Source organism: Arachis hypogaea, chromosome 1 (genome assembly GCF_003086295.3).
Source record: "Arachis hypogaea cultivar Tifrunner chromosome 1, arahy.Tifrunner.gnm2.J5K5, whole genome shotgun sequence".
Taxonomy (NCBI): Eukaryota; Viridiplantae; Streptophyta; class Magnoliopsida; order Fabales; family Fabaceae; genus Arachis; species Arachis hypogaea.
The window spans coordinates 17,312,325-17,326,435 of NC_092036.1; the positions used below are offsets into that span (position 1 = coordinate 17,312,325).

Sequence of the window (14,111 nt, forward strand, 5' to 3'; positions counted from 1 at the left end):
TATGAATACTAACATCCCTTTTATTTCTAAAAGTTATCTTTACATTATATATCCATTAAAAATCTAGCCTCTAGGACTTGGTTAATCGTTTCACTCAAGAAGTTTTCATCTAATTTTGGTGCTTGATTAGATGGGAGTAATTAGTACATTTTAATGTCTTATACCCTTTTGCTAGGAAATTCATCCATTGAAATTATTGGGTTTTGATTATACATCATCTGGAAAGATAGACAGAGATGCAGAGATATCCATCACAAATAAAAAGTGATAAATAAATGTCATAAGATTTTTAAAATAAATTCATTCTCTTTTAAGTGATATCTAAACTGCCAACATTTTATGTGTGATAATTGATAACCATTCCAACAAAGTATTGTTAGCTAATAGAAATTAGAAAGGCTTATGCACATCATATGCCTACAAGTACAAACCTAAAACAAGTTTTAAGCACTACTGTTAACACAATCGAACTATTTTATTTATTCATCATGCATCACTGTCATATCACTTAATAGTACTGGCAAAGTCATAAAATAGTTGACCAATATTCGCAAAGATATCATGGTCTCTTTTCAGCATCTTTAAGTAACATTTCAGTAATATACTAAAACTCAATATTTACTTTATCATGTAAAAGGCAATATGAAAAGGTAGTTCACCACATGGTTAGCAGCTTAATCAAACAAATGATAAATGAAGGAATCACCTGCAACTTATGGTTATCACCAAGAATAAGAGGTTGCTGATTCACCCCCAAAAATAAGACACATTCAACACAGCAACATTTTCTCAGATCTAACAACTCCATAACTTCATTTTTTCTGTTCATTAACTCTGTATATTTTTAAATAACTCTTTTAAATCACTAAACATAAAATCAGAAACTCACATAACAATACAAATAAGCCAATGATCAGTATCACAAGAACAAGAAAGAGCAATCAAAGAGACTCACTAGTAGTTAACAAAAACAACACAGCAACCTTAACTAAAAAACAAATCACTAAACATTTGTATATTTTCAACACAGCAACATTTTCTCAGATCTAACAACTCCAGAACTTCATTTTTTCTGTTCATTAACTCTATATATTTTTAAATAAGTCTTCCAAATCACTACACATACAATCAGAAACTCACATAACAATACAAATAACCAAACACAAAATCTAACCTCTGACGAAGACATAGTTCTGTTTTATTTTGGGTTTTTGAAGGAGAGGGACTTGTTGTTCGGCGGCTCGGCCTCTGGAGTCTTGCTCGGCGGCTAGACTGGTTGGATGTTGGAGTGCTGCTCGAGTGCTCGACTTTGCCTTTGTTGCTCGGCAACCCTGCGACGGCGACCCTGCGACGGAGACCCTGCGACGGAGACCCTACGACGGCGACCCTTCGACGACGATGATGAACGACCTTGAGGCTTCGAGCGACGATTGGCGAGTTCTCTGTCTCCCTCAGCCTCTCCTTCTCTCAAGTATGGAGCTCGGAGGTGGAACCGTGGAACCTTCGAAGAATGGGGGAGAGAGGTAAAGAAGAAAGGTGTGGGTGACTGGCAGAGGTGTGGGTGACTGGCAGACTGGGTAAGTAGGTACAGGCTAGGTAGGGTTCGCGGCTGAAGAAGAAAGGGGAAGAACCGAAGGAAGAAGAAAGCTAGGTTATTTTTCTGAGTTTCCTTTTTATACCTAGGTTAACGGGGGCAACTTAGTAAAATCACACTCCACTGAACCCTCATTTTTCGGTTCGGTTCGGTTTTAGCAAAGGCAACCGAAAACCGAACCGAACCGATCGGTTTAGTTCGAAAAAAACCAAAAAAACCGGTTTTTCCGGTTTTTCAATCAGTTGTTGTAAAATTCGGTTCGGTTCTGCGATAATTTTCGGTCCGGTTTGGTAACTTACACCCCTACTTTACAGCATAATAAGACACATAGCGTTTGCACAAACAAATATGAGCAAAATCTACTCAAACAAACAAAAAGTTCACCTATTTAAGGAGATCTATGCAAGTATATCCATCATAATTCACTCATTGATCTTATATCTTGTCTTCTTTTGATTTGTTGTTAGAGTTATGGTTAATGAATCAATTCTTTTGTTAGTGTCTATCCAAATGCAAATACGAGGAAAGTGGAGGATTGTGTAGTGTTTGAATATATCAACAATAATTGAGTTCTACCATTTTTTTTTTGTTATAAAAGGTACTATCTTGAGGGTTACTTGGAATTGAGTTATTTTTGGGCCTAAACGTTAGATTCTGATTTTTTTAAGGGCAGCGTCCAAATTTATTGGTGTCGAGGTGTCGCCGTTCGAGTTCCTCGTGAGGAGTGGGTGTTAGTGTATTTATAGTAGAGTTGATAACCATCTTTTAGAGTAGTTTCATCTTTGATGGTGGATAGCCATTCCTTTTTTCTAAGAAAGTTGTTGAGATCTCCCTTCTAACTAGATGGAAGATATTTTAGTAGTTACTTATTCAGATAAGTAGAGCTGAGCTGTTGTCATTGTGTCCGACCTCTATGAGGTTGGATAGGTGTAGCAAAGACAGATTTCTATGTTGAGCCTTTATTTGTTTTGGGCCTGACTTTATCTTTGGGTTAGGGTATGAACAGTTCCCTTACTTGACTCCGAGCTTTACGAGGTCGGACTTAAGCATTTGTAGATTTGCCTGATCTTAGGATGTGATCAAGCCAAGTCGGGTATGCCGCCTTTTTGAGGTAAGTTGGGTGCTCGACGTGTTTTTCAAAAATTTGAAACGTTGCAATTTATCGTAGTAATGCGCATGTTACCCTACGATTGCCTTGGTAACCATGCACCATAAATAAGGGGGTATGGAATTACTCTTTTTCCCCTACTGTCTTATAAATACCCAAACTCATTTCTCATTTCTCTTTTTTCTTTTTCACTCCTTCCTAAAACGTTTGCATTCTTCGTTTTCTCTCAGATTTCTTCATAATTTCTTTTACATTTCAAGATTTGAATTTCTGCTTGAAAATTTTCCTTCATTCGTTGGAGGTTCTTGGATCGTTCGTGTCTTGCTATTCAAGTGCCCTTTTCCTGCTTTGCATTCCTTCAAGGTTGGCATTTTATCCCTTTCAATTTATGTTTCTGCTTTTACGCTCTGGGTGATGCTTTTGCTTTATTGTTTTTGCTACCTTTGGCCATGTTTCTTTGTTTATTTAAAACCTTTGCTTCTTTCTTGACTTTGAACTTTTGTTGCTGCCGTTGTGAATCTGAGTGTGGGGGATTTTATTCTATGTTGCCCCCAAATGGTGCCTTTTTGCATTTTTGAATATTGCGTCATTTCCACACTTGATAACGTGGTGTGTTTGTTTTGCATACGGGAGGTTATAACACTCTTTTGTGTTTGATGAAGACGACCTGACCTCTTGCAATTTTGTATGAATGCTTTTATTTTGTCCGACTTGTAATGATGAATCTCACTTTAATGTATTTGTAGGTATAACTTTTATGTCTCGTTCAGAAATTTACAACATGCCTTCTAAAGTTTTATCCGACCTTACCTAGGTAGATATATCTATTTTTACTCTCATCCTTGTTATTGATAAAGAGTACACTGAGACCTTTTGTAGGCATCATAGGTTATGTTTGAGTCGGGAGGATGAATGAAAACATGAGATTGTGGTTGCTGACCTTGAAGAGAGGGTTTATTTTTCCCGACTTCGGAACGTCATTTTATATACGTGTATGATTGTTTTTTTTTTGCAAAATTGGTAGTTAGCCCTCCTTTCTCTGACTTTGAATCTGAGGTCTTTAGGATCTGTAATGTTTTCCTTTCCCAACTTCATCCCAATTCTTGGGGTTTTCTCAAACTTTGTTAACTTTTTTGTCGAAAACTTGACATCTGTCCCTCTGTTAAAGTTTTCTTTTACCTTTTTGTTCTTACAAAACCCTTTAGATATAAGAAATAGGGTTGGGTCTCCTTCCAAGCTATTCAAAGGACGAAGGTCTTTGTTATTTTTTATGCTTCTTTCCATGACTTCAAAAATTACTTTTTTAAGATCCGATCTGTCAAAAGTGTCCGACCTTTCTTCCTGGATGAGAAGGATGAACCCATTTTTAGTTTGTATTGGAAGAAGAATCATGTAGTTGTTGAGTATGGCTTGGATGACTTGGATGAGGTCGAGGAGAGTGTAGTCACCTTATTTCAGGAGTGTTAGGGTCGAGTTCCTTACCTGGATACCAAGAAATATTTATGAAATCCAAGCCAAATAACGTCTGGTAGCATTTCCTTTTAACTTTGTAGATAAATTTTGTTTATTTTACTAGCTTGTCATAACCCGACTTTGATGTCGTGTAGAAAATATGGCTCCTAAGTCGGCTGCCATGAAAATTCTTCAGACTGCCAAGAAGAACGTTGTTGCTCGTACTATCTAGTTAAAAGAAGCTAGTGAGTCAGGCGACCTTTCTTCTCTTTCCAAATCAGACTCGGGTGACTCGGCCTCCCTCAAAGTTACTCCTGATCCAACTCCTCCTCCTCTCGTTCCTCCTTCTATCTATGGTAATCAAGCAATTCCCTCTGCGCCTCCTCCTCCTGAGCCTAATCCTAAAAAACATATGACTTATAAGTCAGAAAGCATTTATGAAACTCGTTTGACGATATAGAGTTCTGTGAGAAACACATCCTTTCATACAGCTTCATTAGTATGGATGATATTTCCATAAAGAACCATCTTCAAGTACTTGCCTGACATGGAATTCGAACGGTTGGGATAGCTTCTGCTATGTTGAGAAAGTTGGAGAAGACTCCCCTTAGTGCCACTCAGCACACTCTAACCGGCCTTCAAGCTAAAGTGGCATCTTTGAGATAGTCCAAAAAGGAGTTAAAGGTTAAAAATGAGGCGCTTGTTTCTGACCTTGCCAAGGCTCGGGAGAGGGTGAAACTATCCCGGAATCTTATATCTTACATTATTGGGCATTGTTACCATAATGAAAACCTCCGGTTCTCATACCATAACCTATTGTTGTTTTTCAGATGCAGGTTGTAACCCACTTCGGTGAGTTGTGAGATGGTGACAGAGCGGAGGATCTTGATTATCTTTTGGAGTCTTTATATTACTTTTGTTTAGTACTCTCACTTTTGTATTTTATTTTTCTTAGAGGCTTACCTTGAGAGATATGTTGTATACTGTTTTAGCTTTCAAACTCTGTATGTCTATATATAACTAGTCAGCTTAAACTCCACGGGTTGTGGCTAGTATCTTATGATTATTATACTCCTATATCTACTTATGTCTTGTTATCTTGTATCTATACCTTGTACCCTTACGCTCGTAGCTTCGTGTGAACATTTCGCGCTTTTGTAACTCTATTTTTGAGCTTATTTCTTCATTGGGCTTCTCGTATTACTACTTCTTTCTACTTATCTATATATATAATTGTATAAGCCTTAGAATTATCGTAACCTTTAATTAACCTTTGCTTTACGGCATGAGGTAAGGCTTAAGGCAACTAGGGTGTTACAACTAGGCGATTAGTGAGAACGGACATGGGTTGGATACTTTGAGTCTTAAGAGAATTCCGACAGCACAAAGAGGGAAGGTCCTAAGTACGACGAACGGCGCCAGTGGCAATCTCTTATTCCGACAGATGGACGACGGACGACAACAGGGATTGGTGGAGGCTAGAGTTTTTCTTTAATTTGGTTGAGGTTGATCCATTAAGGGGAGTTTGCTTTCTGAAAGAAGGAGAGTAGAGAAGGTAAGGTTAAACGAACGAACGAAACGGCAGCATTTATTATAAATCGGTCGGGTTCTTGTCCTGTCTGACCGGCCGGTTTAGCAATTTATATTCGGTTTTTAAAACAATAGTTTCTGTTTGTGAACTGAATCGCAGGAGCTGTCGATTCATGGTCAGACCGATCTACCGGCCGGTCCGGTCCGGTCTTTAGAATCATGACAATTGTATATAAATAAGTAATAATTATTAGAAAAAAAGAAAAAAAAAGAACTCAAGCTTTTATAAAGACAAACTTTTCTGTGACGTGTATTGACTATGTGTATTTATTTCTATTATTTTTATGGCATTTCCTTTCTCTACTAAGGACCTTTGATTCTCATCCCGTTATGCTCTCATGTTTTTTAGAAAATGGAAAAGAAGAAGACTCTTTGAGCTTGGATAAGCAGATACCTTACAGATTTTTATTTTTTTTCTTAGATGTTTCTCTCGCCTTTTTGTTGTTGTTATATCTTTTAAAAGGAGGGATAGAAGTTACAATTATATATATATAACTTGTATAAACTATTCTTGAAAATAAAAAATGTTGTGATGATTTGAATGTATTCATATATATTTATGTAATTTGTTATTAGAAGAAAAAAATCATACCACTTTTTAAATAGAGTTCACTAAAATTTGTATGTAAAAAGCTTCTACTTTATATAGACATATATAAATAAGTTATTGTAATAACTTTACTATTAAAGCGACGCAACCGAAAGCATGACATTCTGATAGTGAAAGTGTTTCAGCAATAGCACAACCAATCCGAACAACACAAGCGGCAGTGACACAACTCCTCCCAACACCATAGTACAGGCAGAATAAGGAAGAACATGAAAGGAGGTAGTGACTATAGTGGCTCTAGCATCCTCAACAACGAGCTCCGGACTTGCATTTTTGATGAGCAGGGAAACAATGGGGTAGAAGTAGGAAGCAGAGTAGAAACAGAATAGAGAAGGAGCAGCTCTCTCTCTCTCTCTCTCTCTCTCTCTCTCTCTCTCTCTCTCTCTCTCTCTCTCCCCTCCTTTTTTGGCAATAATGATGATAGCTTCCCACACTGTCGCCGTCGCCACCTCCTTCCTCTCCTTTCTTTGCATCACTGCCAGCTCCTTCATCTTCCATCGCTCTTGTTCTCTTCTCTAGTCACTACAAGAAAATAGGCCTATGGCCATGCTTTTTTTTTGCCACGCTTGAAAAGCGTGACCAAAAGTGATCAATAGCCATGCTTTTATGAGGGTGGCGATTGAATAGAGATTTGGCCACATTTTTTCTTGTCACACTTTAAAAACGTGGCGAAAAGGGTCAACGGCCACGCTTTTGGAAGGGTGGCAATTGATTAGAGATATGGCCACGTTTTTTTTGCCATGCTTCAAAAACGTGGCTATAGAGTGAAACAGGGTCGTTTTAAAAGCGTGGCAACAGATCTTCATTATGGTTGCGGTTATGAAGCGTGGCCATATACTGGCACTCTTTGGCACGCTTTAGAGCGTGGCCAAAAAGTTATTGAACAATAAAACTCTTTTGACCCAAAACAAAGCTTCAATCCGGATCTCCTCCTCGCTCTTTATTGAACAAACCCTTATTACTGTCATCACTCTCAACTCTCAACTCTCATCTCCATGGCAACCCTGGAAGAGGGCAGATCCCCGCTGTGCCATTAGCCTCGTCTCCTCCTCGTCACTAGCGCCGATCTCCTTTGCATCTTCCTGCCACCATGCCCTAACCCTCACCATTGCATTCCTCAGTCATCGCGCTACTACATCCCCTCCACCGCGCCTCCACCGCACATCTGCTACATCACTCCTTTCAAAAGCGTGGCGAAAAGCTATCGCAACGCTTTTTTCAGCTTTTTGCCACGCTTTAAAAGCGTGACAATAGAGTTGTTTTCTTGTAGTGAGTTCAGTTTTCAATCTCTGCTCCATCTCTTTTATGCCCCGCAACCGCAAGCACAGGACGATGGTTTGAGAAAATCGTGATTATAAACACTTTTAGGTCATTTTTTAAAATTATAACCATAATTTTTTTAAATTACACTTTAAAATTGTGTCTATAAATTATTTTAGGTCACACTCTAAATTTGTTATCATAAATTTGTTTAAGTCACGGTTTTATAATATCATTTTTATTTTTAATAATATCACTCTATAAATAATTATTATACATGATATTTTTACGTTATATTTTATATGAGTTTATTTATAAAAAATATATTATTAAAATGAAAATGACTATATTATATTGCTATGTACTTTTAACAAAATTGGATAAGAACACGAAAACAAAAGAAAAGAGAGAAACAAAAGCGATAAAGATGGAGATTTATGAGAGCAAAGAAAACTAGAAAAGATTGGGTGGGTGGACAAAATCAGACTCGCTCGTCTTTGCATTGTCTTGTTTCAACATGAAGGATATCAATGCCCTTTATTTTGGTGGCAGTCATCTATTTGGTGCTTGCGGTTTCAAATTAGAACACGGCTTCTTCCACAATCAACAGAACCTTACTATGCTCTCAGCAATATGCACTTTAATGAACTAATTAATTAATTAAATATAGTACTAATCAAGTTCTGTTCAGTTTGTTCCGTTGCATTAGCATATATCTTAGCACTGCTATGCGCTATTGGTGTTAAACTAATCCACTGTCACATCTCACCAAACCTATGCTGGGAACATCAATTATTACAACAATCAAAGGGAATAAAGTCAATAACTAAATGTTTTTAACAAAATATTATATGCACATGTATATCCCCTCCTCGTGGGGGAAGGGCATTATTCTTTTTCATGCTTTGAAATTTGAACTACTTGTGTTTTATATATTTCAACTTACTATTTAAAAACTAAATAAATAAAATTATGACATTAACAAACAGAAAATTAAAGCTTGTTCTTTTCCTAAAGCACGATCTAATGCGAGATCCTTTTTAGTAAGAAAGGTGACCAAGTAAACTCTTTGGTTCGCGCTGTAATCACTTTTTCGTCAATCAACCTGGGGAATTTGTTTTGACACGTAAAGATTAAAGAACTAATTTTTTAGGTTGGTTATTTTTACGATGAGATCTTCATGTAAAAATAATAATATGAATTATTAAATTAATTAATTTAGTATATTTAATTAAATAATAAAATAATTCATAATATTATTTTTATATAAAAACATTTTTATAGAAATATATAATTGCTTTTTTTAAACCCTCAAATTTTTATGTTTTTTGTATTTACACCCACTGAGTATCATTTAAGTTTAGTATGATCTGTCCCTATTTTCTATTCTCTTTTTTGGTTAAAACATGTTTTACAACTTAACTTCTTATTTTGCATTATTAAATTAGATTATGAAATAATATGTAACAAATCGAATAGTTTAATGGTTGATAAAGTCTTGTTCATGTGTATGTGTTCTAGAAGTATATTTTAAAAGGGTAGCGCTAGGTAGCCAATGGCCTAAGTGTACAATGTGTACAATGGGCTAAATTTTTGGTCCATGAATAAAATGAACATCACCCACACTATCCAGAATAACCATCCGAATACCAGGATAATAAACATCTCATGTCATAAAATCACTCATCCTAAAAGTTTAAGTTAATTTTGGAGTTCACTAAGGATCAAACCCTTGACCTTTCGGATCTAGAACTCTAATACCATATCATGAATTCACTCATCCCAAAAGCGTAACTTGACAGGACAATGTAACACTAATGGTCATATTTCTAATACTTCCTAAACCTCCATGGTACACATTGTACGCTTAAACCATTAGCTCCCTATACTTTTCCATTTTTAAAAACACTACAAAAGAATATTTTATTAAAAATTATTGAAAAGATCATTTGTTATATTTACAATACAATAAATTTATCAAAAATTAAAAAAATTATTATTATACTTTTAAAATATATATTTATAATATAAATTAGCTAAATCCTTATTGATAATATCATACTTATATAAAAATTATAATAAACAAAGAACATAAATATCTTTATTTTGAATTCGAATCCCATTTTTAACTTCAGGGGAAAAAATGTGCAGTAGCAACAATAGAGTAAATAAATATGGTAAAAAGAAGGCCCTTTAAGTCTTAGTCCTTAAGCACGAGAAAAAGTAATAAAGCGACGTCGTAAATATCAGAAGCAAAAGCACCAAAACATCGAGACTTGAGTGTGTGGTGGAGAGTGGAGACCACAATAAAACGGTGCGGCAGTGATGGCTTTAAAAACAAATAGCGGGAATCATGGGATGAATGAATGAATATGAGTGTCAGTGATTGCTATGAATAGCTAACTAGCTATACTTTGCGAATCCCCAAACATTAAAATGCAAACTCAAAATAAAACTTACTAAAAAAATAAACAGATAATATTAAATAAATTTTAAATATTTTATTTTTTATATTTTATTTTTAAAAATAAATTAAATAATTTAAATATCACAATAAAAAATATTATAAATTTTGTTAAATAGAAAATAATTAACTAATATATATGCTTTAAGAGACAAATACAAATATTAGTAATTAAAATTTTTATAAAAAGTTTAAAATTATTTTAATAATAATTTTAATATAGATTTTAAAATTGCATATTTATTAAAGTCTAAACATGAAATTCATAAAAACAAAAATACTAAAAATAGTAAATGCCTTATAGCTGGCTTCTGGCGAGGTTGGCCCCATGACGCCCTCAGCAATCGCTTTTATGAGATTATTATTACGATTGACGGTTCCAAGGGAGACACCAGTGGTTCTGGCCACAGAAAACCAAGCCCCCTGCTAGTTGTTACTATACACGGATACACACAAATATTAAAAGTGTGTTTGGTTTAGTGTTTAAAACATTAAAAGTATGTTTTGAGATTTTATGAAAGCTTCTATTTTTGTTTGATAATTTTTTTTCTTGTGAACTTACAATATAATTTTGTATTTAAATATTAAACTCACGTTTATAATTATTAACTTTAAAATTTTTTTTTCTATCAACTTTATCTTTCATATGTATTATTGTTTTATTTATAGTTTTTTTATAAGCTTTTTTTTTTATTTTTTTTGTTAATTTATTTGACATTATATAATTATATAATTGTACTGTGGTTCTTGTATATTATATTTGTTATTGTTATTTTTTATAATATAATTTATTAATCTCACTAGGTAGAATAAATTAAACAAAAAATTAATTATAAATAACAATAATAATAAAAAATTATAGCATATTAAAAAAATTTAAAATTAAATATACTTAAAAAAATAATACTATAATTTAATATCATTTTTTTTAATAATTATCTATCTAGAGATAATTTTAATTAATATTATTCAAATAATATTTATTTTATCAAAATCAATTTAATTTAGAGTTACCAAACATAGATCATATTGGCACAATATCACTTCTATTCAAAATCAATTTTACAAAATCACATTTATTCAAACTTCAATTTTACAAACATGAATCCAAATACTCACTACTAATTAAACTCAATCGAGATAGCATATTAGCATCTTTTTAATATGTAGTATCCACATTCGAAAATTTTGGTAATGTCGGGTGATGGGTAAAAACCTTTAAAAATATTAAGTGTATGAGTTTGTGATGAATATTAATTTATTATATTAATTTTTTGTTAGCGTTGTGCATGAGTAAGTGGTATAACTATTAATATTATATTTTTTTAGTAATTTAAGTTTTTAGAATGAGTAGTTTTATGTATGAGATATTATTGTCATTTCTTTCTCCTCTTATATAAGAAGCTTTTCATTTTTTTCTTTTTGTGATATTTTTTTAATCTCGCAGAATGTTAATATTGTAGATAAAATTTTTGGTAATTTATTATAATGATTTAGTGAAACTACTAGTGTGTATATATATATATATATATATATATATATATATATATATATATATATATATATATATATATATTATAAAAGTGAGTTAAAATATGATAAAAAATATGATGTATTTTATTAGTGTTAATTTTAAAGGTCCATAAAGTGTGAATATTCAAAGTGAGAATAAAAAAATATTTTTTTACAGAATATTTAAAAATGATATTTTAATTATAAATTTTTTAATTTATTTCAGATTGGTGTTTCTGGTTAGGTGCCTCAAGCAGTCAGCATGCCAAAAAGATATAAAATGATACCATAACAAAATGATAACACTTGAATAAATAATTAAGCTAGAAAAGATGGTATTTTGATAATAAAGTTTTGAAATGATGACTTATTAAAAAAAACATGTAAAACATTTTGTAATACCGTACACGAAAATGACAAGAATACGAAATTTAGATTTTTTTTGTTTACAAGGAATGAAGAGGATTTTTTGTTTATACTTCATTGGTTGCGAACTACTATTTTATTTTTTTATTTTTGTATAGATTAAAGTAAAAAATTAATTTAATTTTAATATGGAAGTAAACTTGGTGTAATGCAAACTAGGCGATTTACACATGTAGGGAGTTAGCTTGCTTTTCACAAATTGCAAAAACTAGTGTCGCAAGATCCCTTTTCGCAAGTTGCAAAAGGTCTCAGGGTGTTATTTGTCTAACATGCTAAGTCGGTGGTTTGCATTGAAGTTTAATGAGCGTGTGAAATAAAGATTTGAATTTTTTAAGTTTGAATTTTACTTTAAAGAGTAAAATATAATCTTTTATTTTTAAATAATTTTTTTATATTTATTTTTTATCTCATCTATGAAATAAATGATGAAAAATCACACTTTACTCTCTAAAATAAAATTCAAATTTTAGAAAATCTAAATCTGCGTGAAATAAATAAGTATAAAAGAGAGAGTCCGAATATGTGTGTTTTCACATAGTAGAATATTTTGAGAGGAGACAAGAAAAAAAGTCTATGGTCACGCTATTTTTTGTCACATTTTAAAAGCGTGGCGAAAAAAGTTTATCGCCACATTTTTATGAGGGCGACAATTGATTCGAAATTTAACTATGCTTTTACAGGCATGCTTTTAAAGCATGGCAAAAAATTTTTAATCTTTGACATATTTTTAAAGCATCTCCATTTTCAATAACTCTATTGCCATCCCTAAAAAAGCGTGGCAAAAAGGTTCCACTAAAAAAAAGAAACTCCCTAAATTAAAATCAAATGCACTACACTACCTCATCAGACCCTTCTTCTTCTACTCTTCTCCCCTAACACTATTACACTAACAGTCTGAAAACCCTAACCCTAAGACTCCGTTGCTCATCCCCTACTCAGACGGACTCATCGTCAGCGCTTGCACTCTCCCCTCTGCCGGCGCTCCCTCTGTCATCTCTCCTAATCCGTCTCTGGTGGCGCTCGCACTCCCTCGGTGCTCACTACTCATCGCGGCGGTCACCCAACGGAGGTCGCCTTTCCTTCCTCCGCACCGCTAGTCTCTGCCCTCCTTCCTCTATCGTCTCTTCTCGTCTGCTCCACCGCCTTTGCTATGTGCCCCGATTCACTCTCTGTTGTTTTCACCTCCCCTATTCTCTCCTCTGTTTATGTCATCTCTCTCCAGTCTCTCTTTTTCCATTTCTGCATTTATAATGGAGCCTTAGGTAATTTATTTGGTCAAATTTTTCTTTGATATGATTATTTGCTCTTGAATTTGATTTTTTTTTATTTTCTTGGTTCTTTATTTTTTCTGACTTTTCTAAACTACTATTTTTTTTTCTATTCTGATATTTGGTTTAGATTTTCTCCTAAATTTTTTGATTTTCTATTTTTGTTATGATTTTTATTTCTGTTAGACAGTTTTATGGCTATTCATATTAGGGGTAAAACAGATCTTATATTTGTATACTGAGCAGGTAAGAGAAAAATTCATGAAGTGGTGACTCTAGTTAGTTAATTAGTAAATAATGTGTGTATATTATGAGAGTTTTAATTAATAACTGTGTGCAGCTGCTATATGTTTCATGCTGGACAACTAGAGTGGCATGGATAAGAAGAAAGTCAAAGATTACATATTGAATTACCAGATTTGTGGAGATGCATTACCTAATAATGAAAATGAAATTTTGGCATATATTTATGTCATGTGCACTATATTTTATGAAAATAAATTTCATGTCTTTCACTCTTTCTAGTTTATATGTGATTCGCTCGTCATAAGGTCTATCGCAATATTATTGTACTAAGTAATCATGACAAGAGTGGGTATTCATCCACAATTATTGGTTTACATACAGAGGCAGCTTATACAGGCTATTACATCGGCCCAATGTTCGAATTGATGAGAAACGGCAATTGTATATGGCTCCTGATGTGATATGAGTTGAAAATGATTTTTTTCTATTTTTTTTAAGATGTGGCAGAGAAGGAAATTAATTATAAAGAATAGATTAAAAATATATTTCATAAAAATAGGAGGTTGTCCAATACCTATATG

At 33.4% G+C, this 14,111-nt stretch overlaps 1 long non-coding RNA gene across 1 annotated transcript; it reads left to right on the top strand.

Moving 5' to 3' along the window:
• The first annotated feature begins 12,734 nt into the window (after positions 1 to 12,734).
• LOC112799707 (uncharacterized) lies at positions 12,735 to 13,944 on the top strand. The gene is made up of 2 exons (XR_003201182.3): positions 12,735 to 13,278; positions 13,625 to 13,944. It is a non-coding gene; the product is annotated as an uncharacterized lncRNA (long non-coding RNA).
• The last annotated feature ends 167 nt before the right edge of the window (positions 13,945 to 14,111 follow it).